Below are 17,906 nucleotides of genomic sequence, written 5' to 3'. Positions count from 1 at the left end.
TCATGTAATCAATCGCTTATTTTATATTTATTTGAATATATTAATTTTTTAAGAGATACAGTGGGCTATACATGATTAATTAAATAATAAAATATAAAATTATATTTAATAATTAATCTTAAAATATTTCATTAATAATTTGGGTTTTAAATTAATTAATTAAGTTGGATAAATTTTATTCTTTGGTCCTCTAACTTGTTGATTTATTCTGGACAGGTCTGATAGCTTTGCTGGATTACAAAACTATCCAAATTGGGGACCAAGTCAACCCAAAATTCAACTACAAGGTCCTTGAAGAGTTGAAGAAATTAGAGATTTACCTGAAGATTTGCACTTGACTGAGTCTCTGTCTTGAGTTGTTGTGGCACTCAAATTGACCAAAAATCAAGCAAAAATTAGCTCAACTTCCTCAATTTATGACCAGCCATCGATGGAAGATGCTTCAAAAGATTAAAACTCCTATTTGTAGTAAAATATCCTCCTCTCCTCACCTATAAATAAGACCTCATTCTCACATTTCTAATCATCCCTCATCCCTCATCCCTCATTCCTCGTCATTCATCATTCTCTCCTCTCTAAACTCTCTGAGCATTCTTTTTTTCTCCCCATGCCTATCATCATCTTTTCATAAAGATTTTAGCATTTGAGCCTCTTAAAGAACCCTTGGTCGACCACCTTAGAAAGCCATCAGCAAAGGAGCGAAGCAAAGGAACGAACGAGCCTCGTCAGTCAGAGTCTTGGTGACAGCCACTCTGAATTGGGTTTAATCTTTCTTTTCTTTAATTTAATTTAAAGATGTTTGGTATGTGTTCTTTATTCTTGTTTACAACAATGTTAGCTTAATTTTATTTAAGCTAGGATGATTGATTTAATTAAATAATATTTATTAGATTCATGCTTATAATGTTTGTGCCTCAATCGACCATGTTTTAAATTAAAATCAAGTTTGTATTTCATTCATACGTGATTGAAATGCACCTGAATTAGCTGAGAAATCCTAACCAGATGACGGCTAATGGACGCATAATTGAAATGTGCAAGCTCAATTTAGATCCTAACCCGATTAAATTGCAGGTTGCATAACAACCCTAACCAGGCTCTGTTTTCTGCATAGTTTTTATATTTGTGTGATTAAAGTATTTCAAACCTAAGACGTCCTTGTTACCTCGTGCGAATACTAATAAACCCTTAGTAAATAAGGATCAGCAAAATAAGTAATTACTAAGTAAGGGATTCTGAAATGACCGAAAGTGGTTTCCAAACTCATGAAGATCGAGTTACCATGGAATGTTTTTTTGAATATTATTAAGCATGTTGATAATAAATTGAGTTTAATTAAAGTAATTGTCCTAGTTTATTTATGTTATAATTGTTGCAAATTGTTTTCAATTTTTCTAAAATCTATTTCATTCATATAGTTTGCATACTTAGGTTTATTTGCATTAGGGATCATTGCATTTAGTTTAATATATTTTAATCATCACTTCTCAACTAAATTGTGTTGTTATTTACCAAATTGTTAATATAATTTTACAAATTAAGCGACTTAGCACAAATACAATCCCTGTAGAGACGATAACTCGATACTTACTTATTACTTGACAACAACTGTGTACACTTGCACAAACCTACGAGTTACAAGTTTTTAGCACCGTTGCCGAGGATTGTCAACTATTGCCATAGTCATTTCTTTAGTTAAATTATTTATTTTCAATTTGATTTATTTCTAACATTACTAACTTATTCTTTTTAATTTTGTGATTTTCTTTTCAGGTGTTTATGCGCATAGATCGAATTACCGATTTACTCCTTATAGACCCTGAAATTGAGTGAACTTTTAGACAAAGAAGATATGAACGAACAGCTTAAAGACAAGTCGAGATAGACCTTGGAAATTAGAATCAAGACCAAGGTAATAAAGATGATCATTTACGAAATCCAATCCTCATTGCCGATGATAGGGATCGATGCATCAGACAATATGCTGTGCCACTTTTTAGTGAGATAAATACAGGAATTTAAAGGCCATATATTGAGGCAACCAAATTTGAATTGAAACTAGTGATGTTTCAAATGCTCCAAACGGTGGGCCAATTCACTGGTATGTCCACAGAAGATCCACATCTCCACCTTCGGTTGTTTATGAAGGTGAGTGATTCATTCAAGATAGTCGATGTGACTGAAGACGCACTAAGGTTGAAGTTGTTTCCATACTTGTTGAGAGATTGAGCACGAGCATGGCTTAATTCATTAACACGAAGCTCCATATTTACATAGTAAGAATTAACAGAGAAATTTTTGGTTAAGTATTTCCCGCCTAGCAAAAACGCTAAGTTGAGGAACGAGATCATAAGTTTCCAGCAATTAGATTACGAATCTTTTTCTGAGGCTTTGGAACGATTTAAGGAGTTACTGCATAAGTTCCTCATCATGGGATTCCTCTTTGTATCCAGTTGGAGACATTCCATAATGGTCTCAATGCATATACAAGATTGATGGTAGATGCTTCTACGAATCGTGCAATTTTGTCTAAGTCTTATAATGAGGCTTATGAGATCACCGAGAGGATAGCAAGTAATAACTATCAATGGCCAACAAATCAAACAGCTTCAGGGAGATGTGTAGCCAGAGATCATGAGGTTGACACCTTCACTTCGTTATCAGCTCAGGTATCATCTATTTCCTCTATGTTAAAATAGTTTACCGCTAAGAGTACTAATAATTTTATAGCTCAGCCACCAAGTCCGTTTGAAGTAGTTTCCTAGGTGTACTATGGGGAAGGTCCTTCTTTTGAGAATTGTCTATCGAATCCCAAGTCAGAGTATTATGTGGGGAACCAATATCAAAATAGCAGTGGACAAGGACCCTAGTCCAACTTTTATAAAACTTCATGGCGTAATCATCCTAAATTTTCTTGGAGCAACTAAGGAAACGAACCGAATAACAACTTATTGCAACATAGACTTAATCAATCTCAAGGGTTTAATCAGCAAGCTCCAAAACCACCTCAAGCTGAGGCATCAAACAGTTTGGAGAACTTGTTTAAATCGTACATGGCAAGGAATGACGCTTTGATACAAAGCCAAGCAGCAAACATTGAAAAATTTGGAAAACCAAATAGGTTAGAGTGTAAGGAACCTTGTCGAGCGATACTGAGAATCCAAGAAATTTGGGTAAAGAACATATCAAGGCAGTGGCGTTGCGAAGTGGAAAAATTTTAGAACCTCGATTGATTGGTGTTGAATATAAGCCTGTTGAGAAGAATAAACTAGCTGTTGAAATTCCTAAACCAAAGGAATTAGAATTTGCAAAGACTGACAAGGTAAATCCTAACTTAGTGAATTCAGATAATTTAACATCTTCGTTGGATACACATTTACCTACTCAGGAAAGTTGTCCAGTTCAACCGAAAGTTCCATCACCTCTATATCCGCAAAGATTACAGCAACACAAGCAGAAATAGGAGGTGCAATTCAAGAAGTTTTTGGATGTTCTGAAGTAGTTACACATTAATATTCTGGTGGAAGATTTAGAACAAATACTGAATTATGTGAAGTTTATGAAGGATATACTATCCAAGAAGAAATGATTGAGTGAGTATGAGACTGTTGTCTTGACAAAGGAGTGCAGTACATTCCTGCAGAACAAACTGCCACCGAAATTGAAAGACCCAGGAAGCTTTACTATACCTTGTAACATTGGTGAATCTTACTGTGGTAATGCTTTGTGTGATTTAGGAGAAAGTATCAACTTGATGCCTAAGTCTATTTTCAAGATGTTAGGGATAGGTGAAGTAAGACCTACTACTATGACGCTTCAACTAGCGGATCGATCATTAGCATTTATTTTTCTTGCTGATTTCATTATCTTAGATTTTGAAGTAAATAAGGAAATGTCAATCATCCATGGGAGACCTTTCTTAGCCACGGGAAGAACGTTAATTGATGTGTAGAAAGGTGAACTCACCATGCGAGTTAAAGATGATTAGGTAACCTTTAACATTCTTAAAGCGATGAAATTTCTCGATCTGATAGAAGAGTGTTCAGTTATGGAAGAGATAGAAACCTTGGTTTCTATGGTAAGCAATTTTGAATAAGATCCATTGGAGAAAGCCTTAGATCTTAACCTTTTGGAGGACAAGAATGTGAAGAAAACATTGCTTTGATGGAAGCCAATCTGAGAAATTTATTCAATCCACACAGTTTGAACCATTGGAGTTAGAAGTCAGAGAACTTGTTCAACCCAAGTTTTAATCGAAGAACCACCTAAACTCGAACTAAAGGTACTTTCTTCCTATTTGAAATACATTTATTTAGGTGACTGTGCTACTTTGCTTGTGATTATTTCAGCAGAAGTTACGAAAGATCAAAAGCAGCAATTAATTACTGTTCTAAAGAAATTTAAGAAAGCAATTGGTTGGACCATAGCTGATATTCAAGATGCAGGAATCATTTATCCTATTTCAGATAGTTCGTGGGTAAGTCCGGTGTAGTGTGTGCCGAAGAAAGGTGGAATCATGATTGTTGAAAATAAGTATAACGAGTTAGTTCCAACGAGAACTGTTACTGGTTGGAAAATCTGTATTGATTACAGAAAGTTGAACAAAGCCACTCGGAAGGACCATTTTTCGTTGCCTTTTATGGATCAGGTGTTAGACCGACTGGCAAGTAATGAATTCTATTTTTTCTTGATGGCTATTTGGGGTATAACCAAATAGTTGTAGCCTCAAAGGACCAACATAAAACAACATTTACTTGTCCATACGGTATGTTTCCTTTTAGGCGAATGCCTTTTGGTTTATACAATGCACCTGCAACTTTTCAACAATGCATGATGGCAATATTCACTAATATGGTTGAAAATCTTGCTGAGGTTTTCATGGATGATTTTTTTTGTTTTTTGTAACACTTATGATATCTGTTTGAGTAATTTGGCTAAGGTACTGAAGAGATGCGAAGAGACAAATATTGTCCTTAACTGGGAAAAATGTTATTTTATGGTTAAGAAAGGGATTATCTTAGGGCATAAAATCTCAAAGAGAGAAATTGAAGTCGATAAAGCAAAGGTGGATATAATTGAAAGATTACCGGCCCCAATGAATGTGAAAGGAGTCAGAAGTTTCTTAGGCCATGCCGATTTTTACCTAATATTTATCAAAGATTTTTGAAAATTTCTAAAATACTGTGTTTTTTGTTAGAGAAAGATATAGTATTTGATTTCAACAAAGCATGTTTGGAAGCTTTTGAAGATCTAAAGAACCGGTTAATCTCAGCCCCAATAACTGTTACACCTGATTGGAACTCACCTTTTGAGTTGATGTGCAATGGAAGTGATTATGATGTTGGAGCTATGATGGGTTAAAGAAGAAACAAAGTGTTTCACCCTATTTACTATGCAAGTAGAACTTTGATGGGAGCCCAACTCAATTATACGGTAACTGAAAAGGAAATCTTTGCAATTTTTTTTGCTTTTGATAAATTTCGCTCATATCTTATAGGTACCAAAGTCATAGTATTTACTGACCATACGGCCATTAAATACTTACTCGCGAAGAAAGATGCAAAACTGAGGCTAATTCGTTGGATTCTATTACTTCAAGAATTTGACCTTGAGATAAGATAGAAAAGGTGTTGAAAATCAAATAGCTGATCATCTTTCGAAGTTGGAACAAGATGAGGTAACTCGATTATGTGTGCCTATCAATGAGAATTTTCTAGATGAGCACTTATTTGAGGTAAATCGAATTCATGAAACACCTTGGTTTGATGATTTTTCCAATTATCTTTCATGTGAAATAATTCCTCGAGAAATGACATACCAACAAAGGAAAAAATTCCTTTATGATAGTCGGTATTATTTGTGGGAGGATCAGTTTTTGTTTAAACAGTGTATAGATAATATAATCTGAAAGTGTGTAGTTGAAAGTGAGATTGTTGAGATCTTGTATCATTGCCATTCATCCCCAAGTGGGGGACACATTGGTGGTTCACGTACTGTAGCAAATATTTTGCAAGCAGGTTTCTTTTGGCCTACGCTATTTAAAGATGCTTATGCTTATGCTTATGTGAAGAACTGTGATAAATGCCAAAAGACTGGGAATATATCAAGGAGGAATGGGATGCCCTTGACAAACATTATGGAGATTGAATTATTCGACGTATGGGGCATTGACTTCTTAAACCCGTTTCCTTCTTCGTATAGGAAGAAATACATCTTAGCTGTTGTAGACTATGTACCCAAGTGGGTTGAAGCTGAAGCATACCTTACAAATGATGCTAAGGTAGTCATGGGATTCCAACATAAGCATGTGTTTACACTATTTGGGACACCAAGAGCTATTATTAGTGATGAAAATTCTCACCTTGTGAACAAATGGCCTAAGTGGTTGCTTGACAAATATGATGTGAAGCACAAGATTGCTACTGGCTATCACCCCCAGTCCAATGGGCAAGTTGAGAGAGTGAACCGTGGAATCAAAGGTATCCTTGAAAAGGTAGTACACCCTAGCAGAAAAGATTGGTCTCGAAGGCTCAATGATGCATTATAGGCCTATCGAACAACATTTAAGACACCATTAAGAATGACTGCTTATCGGTAGGTTTTTGGGAAGGCATGTCATTTTCCATTAGAGTTGGAGAATAGAGTTCACTAGGCCTTGAAGCAATTGAAATTTGATCTTAAGCAAGCCGGTGAGAGAAGGATGTTAGAACTGGATGAGTTGGAAGAGTTGAGGTTGTTTTCCTATGAGAATGCCAAAATGTGTAAAGAAAGATAAAAAAGATGGCATGATAGTCATATACAACCTTGAGAGTTTAAAGAAGGTCAGAAGGTTTTTTTGTTTAATTCAAGGATGAAGTTATTTCCTGGGAAGCTTAAATCTCGATGGAAAGGACCCTATACCATTCTACCGAGTGTATCCTTATAGAGCTATTGCATTATACGACAATCACGAAGGTACGTTTAAAGTTAATGGTCAACATCTCAAAGATTATTGGGATGGTGAAGTTGAGTGAGTTGGATCCTCGTTCAAATTAACAAACCCTTGATTTTTTATGAACTTGTTTTGTAAATAAATAAATAGTTAGAATTTATTCTCTTAATTCAGTACATTTAATTAATTTTGTCTAAGGAGATTGGAACTTAAGCGGAATCGCTGTGACCCCTTCCACATTTCCTGGGAATTAATTTAATGTAATTTATTGAGAATAAATATTCTAATTGAGATTTAAAATTTTTAAGTTTAATTTGTTTTGTTTAAATTTTTAATTTTTAAAGGGAGTCAAATTTGGCTCAAGTACTAATCAGTTTTTTTCCTCTCTTGAGTAAGCCTGAAAATACAGCCTGAATTGAGGCCCAAGACAGCTTAAAGGAGGGAAAAATCCATACCTAGTGCCACCACTCCCATTACTTGCCGCCCAAGTAACCCTAATGTAGCTAATTTTTTGCTACATGTTGCCTTAATTTTTCCTTATATAAATCCCTCTCCATTCCCCTAATTTTCATATCCTTCAAAGCAATTTGCTTACACCCTAAAAATCCCTAAAATCTCTTTTTTCTGCCGTCAACCTCAAATCCCGAAGGAAACCCTAGTTCTCTTTCCAACACGGCCCAATTGGTCGAGCTAGTGTCTCGCACATGGCCTCGCCAATCCTAACACGGTCGTGTCATGTGCTCGTGCGCGCACGGCCTGGTTCATCGATCACACGCCCATGTGGCGTCGACAATTTTATTTTTCAGCTTTCGTCGATTCTCATTTTCTGTGTTTCCGGGTACACACCTGGTATCAAATTGATGCAAAAGCAATTTCCGAGCCTTCCAAGACCTATATTTAACCAACACAACTCTCGATTATTCACTTAACAATGAATTAAACTGAACCGGAAACATGATATCCAATCTTTGAATGAAAACCCTTACCTTCAAAACTTCTAGATCGGTTTGCTTACGAAACATTATAGGAAGAGTTTGAATCCTAGCGAAACGATGCTGCCCAAACATAAAAATAACCCCTTAGTCAGAAACTTAACATTCTTAACTTCAAACACATATTAATACTTACCGAAGTTGTCCATAAAACAACAAAATAAAGAACCAGAGTATAGTTGCAGTCGAAATGGGAAGAAAAATGAAAGAAAGTTAGAGGAGAAGGGTAGGTTTCGACAAAGAGAGGGGACAACAAAGCGTTTAACGTCAAAAGTTTCTGAAGGAAGAGAAAAACCGAAATTGGGAAAATTAACAAAAGATGATACTCATCCCTAAATTTCCTCCCACTACTCCCACTACTCCCACTACTCAACTTCCACAGAAGTTCTGTTTGACCAAAACTCTCTCGGTCAAATGAGCAAAAATATTGCCTACCCAAGGATTTTATATGATTTTATTAAAATGAGCAAAAGTTCTGTTAGGACATAGAAATTATTAAAATGTGATTTTATGCTTTATTATATAGTTTTCATGCAATAAATAACTTATTTTATATTAATTTGAATATATTATATTTTTTAAGACATAAAATGGGCCATGCATGATTCAATTAAATAATAAAATATAAAATTATATTTAATAATTTATTTTAAAATATTTCAATAATTTGGGTTTTAAATTAATTAATTAAGTTGGATAAATTTTATTTTTTGGTCCTCTAACTTGTTGGTTTATTCTGGACAAGTCTGATAGCTTTGCTAGATTACAAAACCGTCCAAATTGGGGACCAAGTCAACCCAAAATTCAGCTGCACATGGCTATCCATAAACCACTTTTTTGTATAATTACACAAGGTCCTTGAAGAGTTGAAGAAATTATAAATTTACCTGAAGATTTGCACTTGACCGAGTCTTAGTCCTGAGTTGTTGTGGCACTCAAATTGACAAAAAATAAAGCAAAAATCAGCTTAACTTTCTAAATTTATGGCTGGCCACCCATGGAAGATGATTCAAAAGATGAAAACTCCTATTTTTAGTAAACTATCCCCTTCTCTTCACCTATAAAAAAGACCTCATTCTCACATTTCTAATCATTCCTCATCCCTCATCCCTCATCAATCATCATTCTCTCCTCTCTAAATTCTCTTAGCATTCTTCTTTTCTCCCCAAGCCTATCATCATCTTTTCATAAAGATTTTAGCATTTGAGCCTCTTAAAGAACCCTTGGTCGGCCACCTTAGAGAGCCATTAGCAAAAGAGCGACGCAAAGGAACGAAGGAGCCTCGTTAGTCAGAGTCTTGGGTGACAGCCACTCTGAATTGGGTTTAATTATTATTTTCTTTAATTTAATTTAAAGATGTTTGGTATCTGTTCTTTTTTCTTGTTTACAAAAATTTTAGCTTAATTTTATTTAAGCTAGGATGATTGATTTGATTAAATAATATTTATTAGATTCATGCTTATAATGTTTGTGATCAATCCATCATGTTTTCAATTAAAAAAGTCTGTATTTCATTCATATGTGATTGAAATGCACCTGAATTAGCTGAGCAACCCTAACCGGATGATAGCTAGTGGACGCATAATTGAAATGTGCATGCCCCATTTAGATCCTAACTCGATTAAATTGCAGGTTGGATAACAACCCTAACCAGGCTCTGTTATCTGCATAGTTTTTAGATTTGTTTGACTAAATTATTTCAAAACTAACACGTCCCTATTACCTCGCATGAATACTAAGAAACCCTTAGTAAATAAGGATCAATAAAATGGGTATTTACTAACTAAAGAATTCAGAAAAGACTTAAAGTGATTTCCAAACTCATGAAAGATCGAGTTGTCATGGAATGTTTTTCTGAATATTATTAAGCATGTTCATAATAAATTGAGTTTAATTAAAGTAATTGTCCTAGTTTATTTATGTTATAATTGTTACAAATTGTGTTTAATTTTTCTAAAATCTATTGCATTCATATAGTTTGCATACTTAGGTTAATTTGCATTAGGGATCATTGCATTTAGTTTAATATATTTTAATCATCACTTCTCAACTAAATTATGTTTTTATTTACCAAATTGTTAATATAATTTTACAAATTAAGCGACTTAGCACAAATACAATCCCTGTGGAGACGATAACTCGATACTTACTAATTACTTGATAACGACTGTGCACACTTGCACAAACCTACGCGTTACAAGTTTTTGGCACCGTTGTCGAGGATTGTCAACTGTTGCCATATTCATTTCTTTAATGAAATTATTTATTTTCAATTTGATTTATTTCTAGCATTACTAACTTATTCTTTTTAATTTTGTGATTTTCTTTTCAGGTGTTTATGCGCATAGATTGAATTATCAATTTACTCCTTGTAAACCTTGAAACTAAGTGAACTTTTAGACAAAGAAGACATTAATGAACAGCTTAAAGACAAGTGGAGATGGACCTTGGAAATCAGAATCAAGACTAAGGTAATGAAGCCAATCATTTACAAAATCCCATCCTCATTGCTGATGATAGGGATTGATGCACCAGGCAATATGTTGTGCCACTTTTAGTGAGATAAATATAGGAATTAGAAGGCTAGATATTGAGGCAACCTAATTTGAATTGAAACCAGTGATGTTTCAAATGCTCCAAACGGTGGGCCAATTCAGTGGTGTGCCCACAGAGGATCCACATCTCCACCTTCGGTTGTTTATAGAGGTGTGTGATTTATTCAAAATAGCCGGTATGACTGAAGACGCACTAAAATTGATGTTGTTTCCGTGTTCGTTGCGAGATCAAGCACGAGCATGGCTCAATTCATTGCCACCAAGTTCCATATCTACATGGCAAGAATTTGCAGAGAGATTTTTGGTTAAGTATTTTTCGCCTAGCAAAAATGCTAAGTTGAGGAATGAGATCACAACTTTCCAAAAATTGGATGACGAATCTTTGAATGAGGCTTGGGAGAGATTTAAGGAGTTACTGTGTAAGTGTCCTCATCATGGGTTTCCTTATTGTATCCAGTTGGAGACGTTCCATAATGATCTCAATGCACATACGAGTTTGATGGTAGATGCTTTTGTGAATGGTGCAATTTTGTCTAAGTCTTATAATGAGGCTTATGAGATCAACGAGAGGATCGCGAGTAGTAACTATCAATGGCCAACAAATCGAACAGCTTCAAGAAGACGTGTAGCCGGAGTTCACGAAGTTGACACCCTCACTTCATTATTAGCTCAGGTATCGTTTATTTTCTCTATGCAAAAATAGTTTAGCGCTAATAGTGCTAATAATTTTGCAGCTCAACCACCAAGACCATTTGAAGTAGTTTCCTATGAGTACTATGGGGAAGGTCATTCTTTTGAGAATTGTCTATCAAATTCCGAGTTAGTGTACTATGTGGGGAACCAATATCAAAATAGGAGTGGACAAGGACTCCAGTCAAACTTCTATAATCCTTTATGGCATAATCATCCTAACTTTTCTTGGAGCAACCAAGGAAACAGGCCGCATAACAACTTATTGCAGCATAGACCCAACCAATCTCAAGGGTTTAATCAACAAGCTCCAAAACCACCTCAAGCTGAGGCATCAAACAGTTTCAAGAACCTTTTGAAAGCATACAAGGCAAAGAATGATGCTTTGATACAAATCCAAGCAGCAACACTGAAAATTTTGGAAAACAAAATGGGTCAGTTAGCTATGGAGCTCGTAATAGACTGCAATGAACCTTGTCGAGCGATACTGAGAATCCAAGAAATTTGGGTAAAGAACATATCAAGGCAATGGCATTGTGAAGTGGAAAAATTCTAGAACCTCGATTGATAGTTGTCAAAGATAAGCCCGTTGAGAAGAATCAACTAGCTGTTGAAATTCCTACACCAAAGGAATCAAAATCTGCAAGGACTGACAAGGTAAATCCTAACTTAGTGAATTCAGATACTTTAACATCTTCGTTGGATGCAGATTTACCTACTCAGAAAATTTTTCCAATTCAACCGAAAGTTCCATCACCTTCATATCTGAAAAGATTGCAGCAACACAAGCAGAAACAAAAGGTGTAATTCAATAAGTTTTTGGATGTTCTAAAGTAGTTACACATGAATGTTCCATTGGTGGAAGCTTTAGAAAGAATGTCGAATTATGTGAAGTTTATGAAGGATATACTGTCTAAGAAGAAACAATTGAGTAAGTATGAGACTGTTGCCTTGACAAAGGAGTGTAGTGCATTCCTGCAGAATAAACTGCCATCGAAATTGAAAGACTCAGGAAACCTTACTATACCTTGTAACATTGGTAAATCTTACTGTGGTAAAGCTTTGTGTGATTTAGGAGCAAGTATCAACTTGATGCCTAAGTTTATTTTTAAGATGTTAAGGATAGGTGAAGTAAGACCTACAACTGTGATGCTTCAGCTAGTGGATCGATTTTGGTATGAATCAATAAATTTATTTTTCCTTCTAATTTCATTGTCTTAGATTTTGAAGCGAATAAGGAAGTGCCGATCATCCTTGGGAGACCTTTCTTAGCCACGGGAAGAATGTTAATTGATGTGTAGAAAGGTGAACTCACCATGCGAGTTCAAGACAATTAGGTAACTTTTAACATTCTTAAAGCGATGAAATTTCTCGATCCAGTAGAAGAGTGTTCAGTTATGGAAGAGATAGAAACCTTGGTTTCTATGGAAAGCAATTTTGAAGAAGATCCATTAGAAAAAGCCTTAGATCTTGACCTTTTGGTGGATGAAGAAGGTGAAGAAAACATGGCTTTGATGGAAGCCAATTCGAGAAATTTTATTCAATCTACACAGTTTGAACTGTTAGAGTTAGAAGTTAGAGAATTTGTGCAACCCAATTTGTCAATCGAAGAACCACCTAAACTCAAACTAAAGGTACTTCCTTCCCATTTGAAATACATTTATTTAGGTGACTGTTCTACTTTGCCTATGATTATTTCAATAGAACTTACGAAAGATCAAAAGGAGCAACTAATTGATGTTCTAAAGAAATTTAAAAAAGCAATTGGTTGGACCATAGCTGATATTCGAGATGCAGGAATCATCTATCCTATTTCTGATAGTTCGCGCGTAAGTCTGGTGCAGTGAGTGCCGAAGAAAGGTGGAATCACAATTGTTGAAAATAAGCGTAACGAGTTAATTCCAACGAGAACTATTACTGGTTGGAGAATCTGAATTGATTACAGAAAGTTGAACAAAGCCACTCGGAAGGACCATTTTTCGTTGCCTTTTATGGATCAGATGTTAGATCGACTGGAAGGTAATGAATTCTATTACTTTCTAGATGGCTATTCGGGACATTACCAAATGGCAGGTAATGTTGATAATAATTTGAGTTTAATTAAAGTAATTTCCTAGTTTAGTTATGTTACTGCACAGTACGATACTTCTGGCAGCTCAGCTGCATACTATATTTTCATGGCTTTGTTCCACATGCGTGGTGTATAGGGTTGGATGGGCCTGTCGAGGTCCTAAGTGGTGTGTAGGGCTAGTTGAGTTTTTATAGCTCATTTGTGGTGTGAATGGGGGACGAAGAGGTGTTTGGCTGGATAGGTGGTTTCATGTTGATGCATTTGTTTCGCATTCTGTCTGTCTATCTAATTGAGTGATTAATGATATATAGATCGTCATATTTAGTACTGAGGTGTCTGTTCTGGTTGTGATGATTATTTGGATATCAGATTGCCATTATGATATATTTGATTGTGGCACTTAATTTTTGTTTTTCTTTCATTCCGATCTCACTTTGAGCTTATGTAGCTCACCACCTATCAACTTGTCCCTTTGCAGGTACTCTTGTTTTCTATTTCTATAACTGGACTCAGTGTGTAGAGTTCTTAGAATTGTCATGTTTTTGAAACTGGTTAATAAAGTGTTTTCTGTAAATTTGAGTTTTATTTAAACAGTTTTGGACTGTAAGTTTTGTTCTAAATACTGTGATATGAAATTTTGTGTTAAATGCAAATAGACGTTCTTTGAATTGAACAACTGTAATTTTGAGTTGTTGGGATTTGATAACTGAAAATGTTTACATAACCTAAATATTGTTTGTTTTCTCATTTGTTGATCCTAAATTTACATGCGATCACGGCCGTGTGGTCTTGCCTTGCCAAAATTTTTTATTATGTTGATTTTTGACCTGTTTATGGTTCTGTGTGTTCCAACCCTTGGCTAGGTCTTAGTAAGGGTAGTTGGGACTTGGTTTTGACTCAAACCTATCTATTTTATACAATTTTTTCAATAATTAAGTGGTTCATTAATGTGATAATGCCTAATAAATGAGTATCTGTTTCAGTGGTTAAGTGACGTGGGTGTGTGTTTGACTATTTGGAAATTGTGTACATCGATTCTGTAACTGACTTACTATTTACGAGCTTCTACGTCTGCGTAATTGATAGTGTTTGATGTGCATTCTTGCATTTGCATTATGATTTTGGGTTTGGGATATGGAGAGAAGCAAGTCTGATTTGATTTGGTAGTTTCAGCTGCAATACGTCTGTATAGTGGTTTACTGCACAATACGATACCTTTGGCAACTCAACTGCATGCTGTATTTACGTGGCTTTGTTCCACATGCATGGTGTGTAGGGTTGAATGGTCGTTTCGAGGTCTTAAGTGGTGTGCAGGGCTGGTTGAGCTTCTTATAGCTCATTTGTGGTATGAATGGAGGACGAAAAGGTGTTTGGCTGGATGGGTGGGTTTCATGTTGATGCATTTGTTCCACATTCTGTCTGTCTATCTGATTGTGAGTTTAAGAGTATATAGATCATCGTATTCAGTACTGAGTGTCTGTTCTGGTTGTGATGATTATTTGGATATTAGATTGCCATTGTGATATATTTGATTGTGGCACTTAATTTTTTTTCTGTCATTCCGGTCTCACATTGAGCTTGTGTAGCTTACCCCCTTTCAATTTTTCCTTTTGCAAGTACTCTCGTTTTATGTTTCTAGAGTTGGGCTCGATGTGCAGAGGTTTCGAAAGTGTCAAGTTTTTAAAATTGGTTAATAAAGTGTTTTCTATAAATTTGAGTTTTATTTAAACGGTTTTGGACTGTAAGTTTTGTTTTAAATACTGTAGTATGAAATTTTGTGTTAAATGCAAATAAACGTTATTTGAATTTAACATCTTTAATGTAACCTCCGAGATTCGGTCTAAACTTCTAGGCTGGGTTTTGGGGCATTACATATAGAACCATCCATTTTTTCTCAAAATTGTTCATTTCTTGGATTGTTTCCTGTAATTACTATAACACTCCAAACCCAACCTAGACGTTATGGCCGAATTTGTGATGTCACATTGGAGTGAGTTTTGAAAAGCGTAGTTTTATTAGAAAAGCCCGTTTGTGTTAAAACCTCATTTGTGATCTTTATGGGAAGCTAACTTATTTTATTAATTTGTTAAGTTACAAGTTTTTCGAGCAAAACATGTTTCATACTAAATCGTTATTACACTTTAAAACTTTTTTCGTTGCGGAAGCTTTTAAAACAAGTTACGTAACATGGTAGTTGAAAATCATTTACCTTTTGAAAATCTGTGTCCTATTGCTAACAGATTTAAGTCAAATTAATTAAATCCCCAAATAAAAATAAAAACTTAAAATGGCCTTATTACATAAAATTTACCCAAATAAACTACCTTTATTAGAAATCAAACTAAAAACATAAATAGTGGTGTGGCCATCTGCGAGTCCCTCGCAACACCAACCCGCGTAAGGATTACTTACGTAGATAAGCAGAAGAGTGAGTTTATGGAAACTCAGTGTGTAATCCCTATTTATCAGGCAGTAAATCATGCTGTGCAAACAGTCTGGGACTGAGCCCTTAACAATAGTATTATTAGTGTGGGCTTTAGCCCATTACAATAATAGTATCAGTATGGGCCTTAGCCCAATTCAGTATAGTATTAGAGATCCTACCCATCCATTCTCTATACTCCACTTCGTTCAACCCTACACTCCATGTGGGGATAAAATCGACCCACCCATTCCTACACTCCAGAATATAGTACCGGTTGCGGCATTAAACTGTATATGTAGCAGAGCTACCAGTATAGCACACTTCCTCCAAATATATCAAACCCACCCCCATGCAACATGTCATGTCATAATATATACATGTACGCAAAATGTCATGCTCGAATACAGTCAAATATAGCATACGGGTATTTCAGTCATTTTACCTCTAGGGGTATAATAGTCATTTCATCAGTATGGGGTCTAAGTGTACTTACCAACCCATCAGTAGGCCCACAGTCGTCTTAGGCGACCCATCCGACCTTAACAGTTGAACTGTGGAAATAGGTCCAAAGCCCATAATACGGCCCACGTGGGTCCACACGCTCTTGTGGCCCAATAAGCCCAACTAATGGCCTTGGCCGTGTAAACTACACAGCTTACCCAATTATCTCCAAACAACAGCATGGTTTGCCCATGCGAGGCCCACGAGCCCGTGGTCCACATGGCCCATTTTGGCCAAACGTGGCCCAAAATGGCCTACATCTATGAGATCGCACATGGTGGCTTTTACTGTCAAACACACATGTTAATGCTTTTGATTCGCCACATAAGCGAACGCACGCTCGTGTGGTGTCTATGAACATACTTTTCGGCTTTTGCCAATTCACAATCTTTGAAGTGAGATTACACACCTGGTTGTGAAACCGAATGAATTAGCCTACGTGCACTCCACCTAACACAACAGAAACTTCGGTTAAAATCTAACATACGCGTTTAAAAGAAACCCAACTGAAACTTGTTCCAAAAGACTACTTACTAACGCCTTGCTTGAACAAGCGTGTTCTAAGCCCGCTTAGACTGTTGACGAAAGTTAATATTAGATACTTACTAATTATCTACATGACAAGAGAACCCATTAATCATATCGCTTACACAAAGGTTAAACATTGTATAATAACCCAAAGAATCATAGACGGTAATATTTGGCCAAGATCAAGAACCCCCAAACCAAAGTGCCTTTATTCAATAAAACGCAAACGAATAGTGTTACCTTAGAACGAGAGATGAGAGGAAGATTCCGATCGTTCATGGAATCCAAGCGAATTCTTTCACACCACAAGTGAAACTACAACCCGAAACAAAAAGTACCATGACCCACGAGAGAAGTGATAGAAATCGACATTTAGGGAGAAGAGGAGAGACTAATCAAAAGAGCAAAGATAACAGGGACTTACCAACCGATGTTTAACCAACGCAAAAGTGATTGAGTGAAAGGGGAAGATAAATTCGAATCTAGAGAGAGAGATGGGAAAGTAGAAGAGAAGAAAAATGGAGACTCGGAAGAAGGTTGATGGAACAAAATAATGTTCGGCTACCAGAACAATAAGGGAAAACAATTTGTGAAAGAGTAGGTAAAGGAACAAAACTCAGAATAATGACTCAAAAATTCCAAGTAAGAATCGGTTAAAGAGAGATATGCAAAAAGAACCTCAACAACCCAAATATGCAGAGAAAAGTAATGGGAAGCGAAAAGAACTAAAAGAGACAAAACCAAAAGTGCACAGTCTCCAAACTCACCTCAAATCGATTCACCTTGAGTGTCTAGAGTCCAATTTCGGAACTCATCCCTCTCTCCTGAACTCCCCCTAATCCTCTCCTCAAATCTCTCCACAATCCCCTCCTAATAATAGGCTACACACTCCACTCCCCCTCAAACACTCCAACCGCCCACCAACCCCAGAGTTCCACCGCCAATCAATCACTTACACGGCACAGCAGCAAAATGAATACCCTTTTGTGTGCATTAGGTTTCAAACCCAAGTCTTCTAGCAGAAGCCGCACACTCCTATCCCCTGAACTAGAACGCTTTCTATGACTCATCCTTCTTACATTTATTTAAGAGACTCACTAGCAGAAGACAGGGTTTATTTAAGCCAAAATCAAAATTGTACACAAGCTAAGACTTGAACTTAGGACCTCTCCCACACTCCTCAGGACACTCAACCACTAAAGAAAGCATACAT

At 36.1% G+C, this 17,906-nt stretch overlaps 2 non-coding genes across 2 annotated transcripts; both read right to left on the bottom strand.

The window, feature by feature from the left end:
- Positions 1-2,331: 2,331 nt before the first annotated feature.
- Positions 2,332-2,437, bottom strand: LOC121210231 (small nucleolar RNA R71). The gene has a single exon (XR_005905353.1). It is a non-coding gene; the product is annotated as a small nucleolar RNA R71 (small nucleolar RNA).
- An 8,375-nt stretch (positions 2,438-10,812) lies between these two features.
- LOC121210387 (small nucleolar RNA R71) lies at positions 10,813-10,919 on the bottom strand. Its single transcript, XR_005905500.1, has one exon. It is a non-coding gene; the product is annotated as a small nucleolar RNA R71 (small nucleolar RNA).
- Positions 10,920-17,906: the final 6,987 nt, after the last annotated feature.

The sequence above is a fragment of the Gossypium hirsutum genome, chromosome A11 (genome assembly GCF_007990345.1).
Source record: "Gossypium hirsutum isolate 1008001.06 chromosome A11, Gossypium_hirsutum_v2.1, whole genome shotgun sequence".
NCBI lineage: Eukaryota > Viridiplantae > Streptophyta > Magnoliopsida > Malvales > Malvaceae > Gossypium > Gossypium hirsutum.
The sequence above is the reverse complement of the archived record's forward strand: the minus strand, read 5'-3'. Positions and strand labels throughout refer to the sequence as shown.